The sequence below is a fragment of the Pinus tabuliformis genome, chromosome 4_1 (genome assembly GCF_031772625.1).
Source record: "Pinus tabuliformis cultivar Carrire ecotype Pingquan chromosome 4_1, CPIR1, whole genome shotgun sequence".
In the NCBI taxonomy this organism is placed as follows: domain Eukaryota; kingdom Viridiplantae; phylum Streptophyta; class Pinopsida; order Pinales; family Pinaceae; genus Pinus; species Pinus tabuliformis.
Genome location: NC_142303.1, coordinates 563,931,046 through 563,945,408, shown reverse-complemented (window position 1 = coordinate 563,945,408; position 14,363 = coordinate 563,931,046).

Genomic DNA, 14,363 nt, shown 5'->3' with positions numbered 1-14,363 from the left:
GGAAAGGAAAAAAATAATAATGATTCCTGGAATGTGATGTAGGCTTGGAAATGATGGCAAGAAGGTTTGAAGATGGTAAGAGGGATTATAGGTTCCTCATGAAGCTTTTCTTGTCCCTCAAACTACCTCCTGTAGACACTTTTGGCTCTTTTTAATTACTACAGGAGCCTCCTGTAGAAAACACGGTTTTGGAAGAAGAGGTACAATGGGGTGAAATGGATGCCAAAAATGATGGAGGGAGGTGTGGAGAAGATGAGATGGATGCTGGTATGAATGTCAGGGTCCCCTTGGCACCTAATTCTTCTCCTTTTAGTCCTCCTGCAAACCTACAAAGCAATAAAAATTCATTTTTTATTTCTCTTTTTTTTTTTTAAAACAACTAGGGCGCCTTAGAGAGGTTTTCACCTTAATTGCCTACACTGGGCACCTCCAAGGGAGGTTTTCACCCATGGATCTTATTATTTTTCTCTTTTTTTTTTTCTTTTTTTTTTTACATCGCTAGGCCGCCTCAGAAGAGGTTTTCAACCCAGTGATGGGACTCAAGCGCCTCATGGAGGTTTTCACTTGAGTCCTTATTTTTTCTTTTTTCTTCAGTGAGTGGGTGAAGTGGAAGCTAAGACATGCTCCACTACCATCACTATTTTATTCAAATCTTCAATAAACTCTCACTTGGAGAGGGGTTTCTTGTAAACTTTCAACCGATGTCCATTGACAAGCATGGGGATGGCTTCATCATCAATGGTTCTAATCAGAACTGAACCATTGTCATTGCATTTCTCCACAATGTAGGGTCCTAGCCATCTTGTCCTCAACTTGCCTTTGAAATCCTTGTATCTTGAATCATAGAGTAGTGCCCAATCTCCCTCTTGGAATTGCTTCTCCCTGATATTTCTGTCATGCCATATCTTTCTTTGAAGCTGAACTACCTCTGTATGGAGAAGGGCTTGCAATCTGTATTCATCCAATCCATTGAGCTGAAGTAATCTCTCCTTCTGTGCATGGCTGAGGTCTAGGTCTAGTTGAGCTGCCATCCTTAGGGTATTGAATTCAAACTCTATTGATAGAAAAGCCTTCTTCCCATAAACCAGTTCATAGGGTGTGAACCCGGTGGTGGTCTTCCATGTTGTGTTGTAAGCCCAAGTGGCCTCAACTAATCTATCCGCCCATTCTTTTCTGTTGCTACTCACTACCTTGGTTAGGATCCCTTCCGATGCTCTATTAGTGACCTCCACTTGCCCATTGGCTTGTGGATGGTAAGGGGTGGAAGTCATGTGCTTGATCTTATGATGTGTGAGCAGGTCTTCAATTAGGTTGGAAGTGAACTGACTGCCTTGGTCTGTGACCAACTCTCTCGGATACCCGAAATTGTAGAATATGTTTTCCCTCAAAAAATCAGCTACTTTTTTCTTTGTCACTGTTTTGATTTCTTTTGTCTCCGCCCACTTTATTAGGTAGTCGGTTCACACAATGATGTACTGCTTCTGCTTTGAAGGGGGGTTGATAGGCCCCACAAAGTCCATGCCCCACTTTTCAAATGGCTCAATGGTCACTTGAGGTTGCATGGGCATTTCATCCTTTGGAGTGGGTTTCCCCATCCTCGGAAACTGATCACACTGGCTCGTGTATCTCCTCACATCCTAATGAAGAGTGGGCCAGTAGTAGCCTTCTTGCAATATCTTGAAGGTGGTTCTTTTTGCTGCAAAATGACCTCCTCAAGGCCTGTCATGACAGGTCAGGAGGATGTCAAAGAATTCCTCCTCCCTGACACATCTTCTCAAGATCTAATCTGGTCCAAGTTTAAAGAGATTTCCTCCAATCTAGGTGAAAGGGGCGCTTTTCCTTACTATCTTGCTCTTCTCTTTTGAGGATAGGTGTGGTGGGAACTGTGTTGAAACTAAGTAGTTTGCTATATCAGCAAACCATGGAGAGAGTACTGATATAGCAAAGAGGTGTTCATCTAGCATTTGGTCATCCACCATTCCTTCTTCACCTGCAGGAAAATTTACTCTAGACAAAAATTCAGCAACAACATTCTCTTTACCAGGCTTATCAATAATGGTCAGATCAAACTGTTGTAGTAAAAGCAACCATCTAATAATGTGAGCATTTACATCTGGTTTGTTCATTAAATATCTAATTGCAACATGATCAGTGTGCACAAAGGTTTGATAGCTTGTGATATAATGTCTGAATTTGTTTAAGGAATGCACGACAGCTAGGAGTTCCTTCTCAGCCACTGTATAGTTTAACTTTTCCTTTGACAAGTTTTTGCCTATAAAGTATATGGCATAAGGTAGCTTTTCATCAATTTGTCCTAAGGCTGCTCCTATTGCTTTGTTCGAGGCATTTGTGTGAATGTGAAAGGGTAGGGCCTAGTTTGGGCCTCTGAGAATTGGGGTAGTCACTAGCTTGCTCTTCAAGGTATCTAGGGCTTCTTGACAGTTTTCCGACCATATGAACTCAACATCTTTGCTTAGGAGGCCAAACAAAGGAGAGGCTAACTTGCTGAAGTCTTTAATGAATCTCCTGTAATATCCAGCTAAGCCTAGGAAGCTTCTAACATCTCTCACCTTTATAGGAGGTGGGACCCTTTGGATGATAGCAATTTTGTTGGCGTCCACCTGCAGTCCTTGTTGAGATATTGCATGACCTAGCACGGTCCCTTCAGTCATCAAAAATTCACATTTTTCTAGATTGAGGAACATGTTCATCTAAATACACCTATCTAGAACTTTTCCTAGGTTAGATAAAGCTTCCTAAAAGTTAGAGCCATAAGGAGTAAAATCATCCATGTATATTTCTATTGCATCATGAACCAGTTCAGAAAATATGCTCAATACTGCTCTTTGGAAAGTGGTTGGAGCGTTGCACAAACCAAAAGGAAGGACCCGGTATGCAAAGATACCCCAAGGACAAGTGAAAGTGGTCTTATCTTGGTCTTCTGGAAGCAAGAATGCTGCAACTCCTGGGCTTCCAACTTTACTTTTATCAACCCGGTAGTTCGTAACAAACTTGGAAGCGTCGGTGCTATATGCACAAGTACTAGTTCTCACTGTAGGTTGTCACTTGGTCAGCCGGTGCAAGATTACTAGGAGCTCAAGCCAAATTCTATAGATTCAAAAAGAAGCTCTATGTGTGATTAAAGAAAAGAAATATTACTCTACAGATGCTATTCTAACTACAGAAAGGAGAAAGACTCGAATGTAAAGCAAAAACTAGTAAACTCTACTTAACAAGATAATTCTACTTTTGCCAGAAACACTATGAAAACCATGAAAGAAATGCCATTACCTACTCAAGGGAGTAAACAACATCTAACCATGCTATTTTTGGAAGTAAATAAGCAAAAAACATATTTTTGGATTTTTATTTGTGTTTTATGTGAATTTAACATGCATCTAATTTATTGTGTGTGAGTGTGGCAGCGAACAGGTGGCGTTAGAGGGTGGTTTTGGAGCTTGGGAGGATGTAGGATGGTGTGGATGGGTCCTAGGAGGTCTTAGGTGGCCTTCTGGAGGCTTTTCCCACACTCAGCCTTCAAAAGAAAGCCTACAGGAAAAACTACAGGAGGACACAGGAAAACTACAGGAGGAAAACAGGGAAACTACAGGAGGCCTACAGGAGGAGGACGAGAGAAATTTTCACTATTTTGAGGGTGTGAGAGTGGGTGGAAAAGGTGGATGAAGGTTGGAATGAGGTGTTAGGGTGCCTAAGGTCTACCATGAATCACCAAGAGAGATAAATATGATTGGGTTTGCTCAAGGAGAGAGGAAGAAGTTCTATGAAAAATGAAGGAAACTAGGGTAGAATTGAGGTGAGGTTTGGGAGACCTTATAAGGCATGGATCAGATGGAGGGTGTGATTGTTGGTAAGCTGGCCTACTGCTGGAAGAGATCTACTACATAGAAACTGACAGTCAACCAATAAAATCAAGAAACCAATGAAATGAGTGCATCCTAGGAAAAACAGAGTTTTGCATTAAAATCGCCTAAACTATGATGTATAGAAGGAAATGCTGGGAAATGTTGTAAGAAAGGAAAGAATGCAAAAGGACTGTTACAAATCAGGAAGTGAACATGACAAATAAGATCTAAAGAAAAGAAAAACTGGTCTATCAACCTACCAGAGAGCTGCAAACACGAGAAGTCCTAGGAATGAGGAAAATCTGTGTTTTTGGGGCAGCAAGAGATTCTTTGCCTCAAATCATGGTCCTAGAGGGAGGAAGAGAGGCCAAGGCACTGTTGCTAGCCTTTTGAATCTTCTTTGATCACTGCTTAACTTGCTACAAAAATTACAAATGGAAGCAAGCTACTAAATCATCAAAACAAACCTATTCTTAACCATAAGAGAAATACATCTAACAACAAACTAATCTACAAACTGAAGTAAAGCATACAAATAAAAGTAAACAAAACCTTGGCTTCTTGGATTGGGACCTAACCCAAGAGCTTCAGCCCTCTGAGCTAACTCAGTGCTAGCTCAAAAAGGATTCCATCTTCATTATCAAATAATAGCAAGATTACATAAAACTGTTACAAAATAGTAAGCTCGAAATTTGAGTAGAGTTTACACCAGCAAAAAAGTCGACCCTAGTGAGGCCCTAGGCCTCTCTACTTATACATCTGAAGCTGCCAACAACTTGCTTAAAATCAGGGAGGCTTGGCTCCCAAAACTCGAGATAACTATCAATCATCTTCCACTTGCTCGGCTGCCTTCTAGTGCATGATTCAGTTGCTTGTAGTCCGAGCTGAATGAAGGGGAATTTGAAGTGAGGAGCAATAAATGAGGGGTATTCCCTCCTATAAGTCCTCTCCTCTGTCTACTTCCAGTTATTGCTACATTTTGACCACTAGATCCTTGACTTTGACCTCGAAATCCATAAATAATGTACATTAAATACATGTTAGACCACATGGCATAATAACTAACTCAACTCAGCCTATAAGCATAAATATAATCAGAAAATCATACAATAAGCTAAGAGAATGGTTGATTTGACTAGGTTAGGAGGTAAAATGAGCCCATATAATTACCCATTTATGAGGCTCATCACTCTGTACATGCTGCAAGGTAGCACTATTGTTGATGGGTGCAACAGTTGTATGGTTCCTGAAAGTGGAGCAGAAAATCTAGTGGTCTGTGGAGAGAAGACCATGTTATGGCATCAAAGGCTTGGACATATTGGACAGAAGGGCCTTCGAATAACAATAACAATAATAATAATAATATAATTTTAATATAATTGTTATAAAAATCATTATAGTAATATAATTTTTGAAAATTATTATGATTAGTATAATTATAAAAATATAATAGCATTTATTAATTTTGCACTGAAATTATTGATGATAAATTTGATGCTACTATATTGAGATTGAGATTCCAGTTTTCTCCAACCCTTCTCTCTCTCTTATTGTTCGACTCCCTTCTCATTGCTTTGAGTCTCTCTTATCCCTCATTCCCCTCCTATCCCTCCTCCACTTTTTCTACCGTCTCCTCTTCTCTTTTTTCGTTCATCGGCTCTCTCCCTTTTCCTCTTTATTTCTTCCCTCATCCACTTTGTCCCTCTTCATCTTTTTCTTTTTCACTCTTCCTCCTTTTCTTCCTTTTTCTTCCCCATGAAATTCTCTTCTCCCCCTCCTTCCTCCTCTTTGATCCTTTTCTCTTCTTTTCCTACCCTCCCTCTTCTAAAGTTTTGGCCAAGGATGTGTTTATATATATTAGATCAAAGTTTCATTTTAAAAATTTGCATTTCTCCAAATCCATTTTGTTATTTTCTTTTGTTATAGTTACATAACCCAATGGATAAGGCACTATATGAGATTGTTGTTTAATGGTGCATTAAAGGGTTTACTATAAATGATGAAGGATTTTGTAATAGAAAAGGGACAACATTAGTCTTAAAAGACACCCAACTCATGGATTATTGACCTCTAAGTGAGTCCAATTCTATTGAGAGTGGTTGGTTTTATGACTCCACCCTAGTAAGCCCCATGCCAAATCCCTAGTAAAATAAATTGGATCTAAAAATGTTTCTACCAAACAAAATATTAATATTAGAAGAGTGTGTAATATAACACTAAGTATATGCCAAGGCATACTAAATTAGAAGTGCTATCTAATAAAAATTAATTTATAAATCATAATTAAAAGTTTATATTCTTATACATACAAAATGAATAATGTAGAACCAAGAAATTTAAAAATATATCATATTTTATTTAAATTATTTCATAATTAATTAGATATTTCATTATTTCTATATTTAAAATAAATATTAAGTTTATATATAACTTTATATTTAACCTTTATAATTTTAAAAATATTAAAATAAATAAAAATAATAAGATAGAAAAAATAGATAATGCCTTAATAAAATAATTGAATTAGTGATTTAACTTTTAAGAATTCATTAACAAGATACTTAATCACCCTCTATCAAAACTTATAAAAAAAATCTAATTATATATATAAAATAATTTAATTTTTAATTAAATTACAATTTATATATTAAATAGAAAGTTAAATAAAAACCACAACATTATTATAAACCAAACCAACCATGCCATCATGAAAATTTATCTAAGAAACAGTAAATGCCATAATCGGTACCATTAACCATGTAAATGTAATTACAAAAAATGCCCCGAATCAAAAACAATCTATACCCCGGTGGAATCACATGGCCTCTCTTATCCGCACGTCTCTCTCATGTTCATTTCAATAATTCAAACCGACAACGCTCTACCGGATTACTATTGAGCTTGGCGCGCAGTATATAATATGGTCTGTAACTTGACACGCATTGAAATAAAATTACAAACACAGGAAAGGAACATCGGCTCGGCGCGCAGTATAGAATATGGTCTATAACTTGACACACACGCATTGAAATAACAATCATTTGCCATTCACCTCAGCTGTATACGCACCTTGAAATAAAATTACAAACACAGGAAAGGAAAGGAACATCGGCTCGGCGCGCAGTAGAGACTGATGATGATGGACTCACCATAAATGTGTCACATGTTTTTCCACTAGCATGAAAATTCTGTCAGTCTGTATGGAATCTCTCTTTAACAGAATAGAATATGGTCTATAACTTGACACACACCCATTGAAATAACAATCAAAGGATAGCAACATACGCCAAAACATGCATTGCCATTCACCTCAGCTGTATACCCATCGTCTTCACTTTTGATAACCAAAGCAAAAGAGTAATCTCCACCCTCCATGCGCCTATCAAACATCGGTTCAACTTTATATGGAGAAGGCGAGGAATTTTCAAACGGATGAACTGATGAATTTTCAAATTCAGTGCACAATTCCATCTTCATTCGTTCCCCTGGATATTTTGTCGGTTCCTCCTTTAATGATTGAAGGAGTGTATAGCTAAATTCCATATGTAAAGTTGAGCGGACATTAGTGATGTGGATGGGTAGATGGGGAAGCCATATTCAATTCATAAGAAAGCTCCAAATCAAAATGAACCTGAACCTAAATCCAAATCAAAATGAACCTGAACCTAAATCCTCTGCCGTATCATATGGCCTCCCTTATCCTATGTTCTTCTCACTAATTCAACGCCATCACGCTCTACTGGCTTACTATGTGAGCTCGGCGCGTAGTATACAATATGGTCTATTACTTGACACCCATGGAAATAACAAACAAAGGATAGAAACATCGACGGACGGTTTCGTGCCTTCAACTTCAAATGCAGGGGTATAGAAATCACGCTGAAACAAACAAAACATGTGCCATTCACCTCAAGCTGTATAGCCATCTTCTTCACTTTTGATAACCAAAGCAAAATAATCTCCACCCTTCATGCACTTATCATTATCAGTTCAACTTTATATGGAGGAGGGTGGGAATTTCAAAACCATGGTACTCTTTAAATTGATTGATGGACTTTCTTATCATCCGTTTAGGAGAATTTAATTCCAACTAAACAAGTGGTTAGGTGTAATAGTTTTAATTCAAGTGTCTCAAGCACCTAAGTTTCAATTTAGTTTAGATGAGCTATAATTATTTATTACTAATATTTCTATTTCTAAATTAATTTTATTTAAATGTTTAGTAATATTGAGAAGAGAACTTTCTATCCCATTTTTTTCATTCTTTAACATGGTATCAAAACTAAAGTCTGCATAAGACTCCTCTAGAGTGAGCAACATGACCCCAAAGAGAGCAACATTTCAAATGCCCTCACAAAGACTCCAGAGAGAGCAACATTTCAAATGCCCTCACAAAGAAAAAGCAAGGGTCTTGAGAGAATTTTTGAACAAAAAGGAAAGTTAGCTATAATATAATATAAATGTCAATGAAGAGTAGGGACAACCAATATTTCCAAGTCTATTGAGCCATAAATAAGTGGGGCATTATATACCCACCATTGGATCAAAACAGATATATTATCTAGTACTAAACATATACTGCCACCATGTATTAATGACTCGATAAACTAGTAAATATGCCTTGCCCTATGCCGGTAAAAACAACATCAAGTCTCTGTCAGAATTTTAAAATTTGTGTGACCAATGGTTTGAAGTGTGGGTCTTCATACGAAGGAGGGAACACCATCAAAATCTGAAAAAGAAATTTGGTGAGCACGAAGCTGCTGATTGGAATAACAAATTTTGAACAATCAAAGGTATCAAACACACATGGTGTAAGGCATTTTGTTTGAAACTCGTTTCCTTATTCTAGATTTAAAAAAAAATAAGGCAATAGTAAGGAAATGTGATTCAAAAGTGTATTATTTAAGTTTTTATTTTAAAGGAGTTTGTCAAAAAGAAAAAATGTGATATTAAAACAAGTGTAATATGTAGCGTCACTACTTAGTACTGGAATTTTATGTAAAAGTAAGAAGTTAATATGATTGCATATATTGTTACTACAACAAGGAATATAAAAATTATTGAAAAAGATGAATAATTAAATATTTAACTAGTGAATATGAAAATAGTCAAGATCACCATTAAAAAATGGATTCATTAATTAGATGTTGAGATCATGTGGAAATTGAATAATGAAATTAATAGCAAACTTTTTTATTATTTTTAAAATAAAATGAATTGGGAAGTGCGATCAGTGATCCATTGACATAACGTGAGCCATCAGATCGAGCGCGCAGATCCAACGGTGGAGATCACATTATCACATCACAATATTTTCAAAGGGAGGACTTAACCGCAGGCCCAAAGACTATGCGATATGCCAAACCTGAAAGGAGTTATAGATTCAGGTGTAAATCATTTGAGTTCCGACTTAAAGCTTTTTCGTCGGGTTTTTCAATATATTTCTTTGTAAATGGTATTTCGGACGGGCTTCAAGCGGTAAGCAGTTTTGGAGGAGCTTCGCCCGAATCCATACTGGCTGACACGTAGCACGACACAGGAGAGAGAAAACCGCTCATTTCGGGTGGGTTTTCCCCGTGCAAGTGGGCCGCCCAAAATGGCCATCAGCCGTTGGATTAACGAAGCGTAGATCAACAGTGGAAAAAGCACGAGCTAGTTGGATGATCGGGTCGGATGCGAACTGTCAGATTGAAGGCAGATCAATGGTCAAAGGGGTTGTTGGCAGACAAGGCATGACAGCAATTCGATTCATCTGTTTCTGGATTAGCGCCGGAGAAAGGCCGGACGGTCGGGACCACCCACGCCCGCTGGTCCTTTCATTCAAACTATTTCTAATATAAACAAATTAGTTTTCACGCTTTAAGCATTTTTGTAACAAAAACGTGTTATAAAACATGATGAACATAGAAAAGTTAAACACACAAGGGAATAGAGAGGTTGACAGAGCTCGAGATCCAGAGAGCCAAAGGGAGTTGACAGTACAAAGGTGGAGAAAGCAAAGTAGAGTAGAACCAAAAGGGTTTGGAGAACCATCCAGGGGGTCTGGTGGTCATGTAACTCTGTGTAATTGCCACTGACTGTTGTGTTGAAACTCAGTGTTTGAGCTCACAATTGTAATCTTTGTTTTGAAGACATAATATAGAGGTCGCACTGAAAGCTTGGACCAGGAGATGTAGCCAGGAAGTCTGGTGAACCCATTTATCATTTGGTTGTGTTGATATGTGTTTTATTGTGTCTTTTAACTGTTGATTGTCTATATTATTCGAAATCTTATCGATCCATTGCACTAAGTAATATAGGCATTTTTTGCACATAAGTCTGTAATACCGTAGTCTTTATTTAAGATCGCATTTTAGATCAAGGTGCCCCATAGTTTAGACTTCTCTGCCAAGTCCAATCATTATTAAATTCTAGTGTTGTAGTGTCGGTCCAACCTCGAGATCCTCTCCGCCTTTAAGGCAATTCATTACCAAGAATGTCGAGGAGAAGTGCTCTGAGTCTCGTGACTGAAGAATCTTCGTACTAAGTTACATTGTGGAATATTTGAACAAATCCCACGGAAAACATTGTACTGTAAATAACTTTTACATAGATACTTTTAAACAAAAAAGCCCACGAGAAAACTAGTCACACTCAGCGTTGTGACTAGACATCATTATTACACTGTGGAAGCTTTAAGGACAAGCCCATGAGAACCATTAGTCCCCCAAGGGTGTGGCCCCTGGAAATATTATCTGAGAATATCTACAAGAATCCCAAGCCTTTGTATAAATTCTTCGTACAATCATAGGCTTTATTAAGACAATTTGGTGTTTAATCTTAGTCATGACTAGCCATTCATGGTGTCTTTTCATAAAATAACCAAGAATTTGATTGTCTTGATAATTATTGATATCTCCAATAGTTTTACATGGAGAATGCCAGCATTCAGTTAAAAATCCACAAGTGTCACATTCATATCGAAAGTCACGCTGGAAGAAAAGAGGATCCATAGCAGTCTTGTTGAGGCCGAAATCATTCCACCATTGTTGAAGCCATTCACCTTGCCATTGTCTTTGTGTGGTCCCTGTGGCCCCAAATTTTACTCTTGTGTAGTGAGTTTCATTTTTTCCATCTACATTCATGATGTCCCACCACAACTTTTTGTAGTCTGAAAAGTTGTAAATGGTATCTAGGAAGATAATGCTTGGATTACCCTGTGGCCACATTTCTGGCATGTCGTACCATCCTGGCCATCTGGTCCAATTTATGGCAAGATATTTGTGGAAGATTCTCCTCTGGTTGCTTCCTTCTGTCCAGATCACAGTGATATCTCTAAAATTTTGGCTTAGTATTCTTCAGCCAAATGTGCGACCATCATACTCCTCTGATACACCATGTCGAGTATCCATTTGCTACCTTTGGGATAGACTTTCCTTTCAGGTACTAAGTGTTGAATATCTGAATGAGGCTGCAAATTTGCATCAAGCACTTTTGTGTTTCTTAGCTGCCATGTTGGTTTCCAGTTGGAACAATATTCTTCCCAGTTCTGTGCTTCAGAAATACTTCTCAGAGTCTTTGTATGTTGGGTAGGGTCCCATTCTGTTACTATCACCATGGCAGTGTCTTTCTGATTTAAATATTCTCTGCTTAGGAAGTCAAGCAGACAATTCTTTTCTCCTTTGATATGTACAAATTCAAAGTCGAAATTTGCAAATAGAGCCTGCCACCTTGCGAACTCAGCTTTTCCTGCTTTCTTTATAGCTTTACTAAGTACTTTCTTTAGTGTAGAGGCATCTGTTCTTAAGAGAAACTTTTTGTGTATTAGGTGGATATCAAATTTATCAATGTAGTTCCATGTTGCTTTGACCTCTTTTTCTATAGTAGAATAGTTTTTCTCAGGTGGGCTCCAAGTCCCTGAGACAAACTGCACTATTTGTTCTTTTCCTTCTTTCTTTGCCTTCAAAATTCCTCCCCACCCTTCATTGTTGGCATCTATTTCAACAATTTTGAAAGAATCTTCATCAATGATATGAAGAATAGGAAGAGTTTTTACCTTCATTTTAATTCTTCTAACAGCTTCAGTGTGGGCCTGAGACCAAGGTTCTGGATGTTTTTGCAGTCTTCTGTTGAGTAATAATCTATATTTTGTGCAATCTCTGTAAAAGTTGCTTACATAGTTTAAACATCCCAAGAATTTCTGTAATTGAGTTTTGTCTGTGATAATATCTAGAAATTTATTAGCAAATTCCAGAGCATTTTTTTGCACAGTGATCTGCCCATTTTTAGTTGTGTGGCCAAGAAACTTGATACTTGTCTGAAATAATTCAATCCTTTTCTTGCTAAGAACCAATCCATTGGTTTTGACAAGTTCTACACATTTCTAGATATGTTTAAAGTGATCATGGACATTCTTAGAAAATATAAATATATCATCAATGTATACTAGTAACCAATCAAAATATGGCATGAAAATATTATCCATAACCTTCTGGAATTTGGAGGGGGCATGCTTTAGTCCGAAAGGCATGACATTCCATTCATAGTGTCCTGTTGGGACACTAAAGCAATATTAAACTTATCATCTTCATTAATTTCCACCTGCCAAAATCCCGATTTCATATCAAATTTAGAAAACAATTTAGCCCTTGCTATTCTTGCTAAAAGAATTCCTTTGTAAGGAATAGGGTAAGTATCATTTGAGAGGACAATATTCAGAGGTTTATAGTTTATGACCAGTCTTGGGATACCTCTTAACTGTTTGGAATGTTTATTAACATAAAAACCATAGCAGTTCCAAGAACTACTGGATTCTCTAATCAATCTTCTTTCTAAGAGGCTTTCTATCTCTTTTTGATAGAGATCTCTATATTCTTTGTTCATAGGGATTGCTCTGCTCTTGCAGGGTTTCCCTTCATACTTATCTTTGTAGGGAAATTCTACACTGTTTTTTTCTATGCCAAAACGCATTTAGTTCTTCAGCACATCATTCTTTTTCTATCTGTGATCTCATAGTTGAGATCCTTTGTTTAATTATAGGAGTCTGAAGATAGTCTCCTATCTTTATGGTGGTCTTTAGCTCCTTGAGCTCTTCAATTTTATTTTTTTCCTTTTCGATCTGCTGCATTGCTTCTACCATAGTAGACACTCTGGGAGTAGAGACAAAGGGTAATTTGATTGTTTGTAAATTTCCATATGAGCTTGGTACAGATATAAAATAACCAACCTTGCCATTTTTCAATTTAGCTAATCCATGTGGCTCCATAGCTGCTAAAAATACATTCCCCAAAATACAGTCAATAGGAATGTCTGCAACATCAAATTTTAATGTGATGCAATGCTCTTTAAAGTAAATAGAGGCCTGAGGGACTTGATATAGTAGATATTTGTTTCCTAACCCAATCACATGTCTAAAGGATTTTACCTAGTACTTTGCAGGTACTATTTTTGAATTCAGAATATGGACATCTGCCCCGGAGTCAATAAGTGTTCTTATGGAAAACATTTCACCATTTATACAGATATCTAGCATAGCTTGATGTTGCTGATATTGGATAGCCATTACTCTCATGTCGGTGAATCCTATAGTATCATCCTTTTCTCCTTCAAATATTTCAATATTTGGGTTAGTGTAGTATTCATCATATGCATCCTCAGTTTTCTTCCATTTTTCTAACTCAAAGACCTGTGCTTTTAGAGAGACAATCTCTTTTTGAGATGATGAATCTCTTGGCTGACTTCTCCTAATGCAAAGGCTCTGGTCTTAGAGTTCTATTGGCTTCTTTGGAAAGATATTGTATTTCTTTCAAATGAGGCATCGATGAATAATGCCTTTGGTTCAGTTTTAGAGGCAGTCTTTCTACTACTACCCTGATTTTTGTGCATTGTGCTTAGAAAAGTTTCTAGTAACTTTTCCTTCATTTATCCTTCTCCAAATGTTCTGACCTGGGAAAGTAGCTTTGTTTTTACATCATCCATGGTTTGTGCCATGAGAGCCTTCTCCTTCGGCTAAGAAACATGGTCTTCATCAGATGAAATTTCTAATTCAGTGCTTGATTCACACTGACAGTTGTGTGAATCAGTGCAATCACATTCATTCATGTGCATGTTTAATTATTCATCAGAGCATTCTGAAGAATAACTTTCAGAGGATTTAGATGTTGAACAGAGTTGTCGTTGTTGTATCTGTTCTCTAAATGAGATGTTCGGACAATTTTCAGATTTGGGATTCTTAGAACCACATTTATAACATAGGGTTGGCACCATGCCTTCTATTTTTACTCTCCTTTTCTTCTTTGCAGCTTCTAAGGATTTATTTTCTCTGTTTCTCTTAGATTCTTCTGATAAAGAACAGTGACTAGAGGTATGTCCAGGTTGGCCACAGAGCCAACAATTCAATTTATTCCACTGATCTTTCTTATGTGTCTGCAGATGAATATCCTTGGGTTCATCGTAATGTGTGTTTGACACATATCTATAGTATCCTTTCTTGGTCCCTTTTCTTTTCCTTTGTGGATA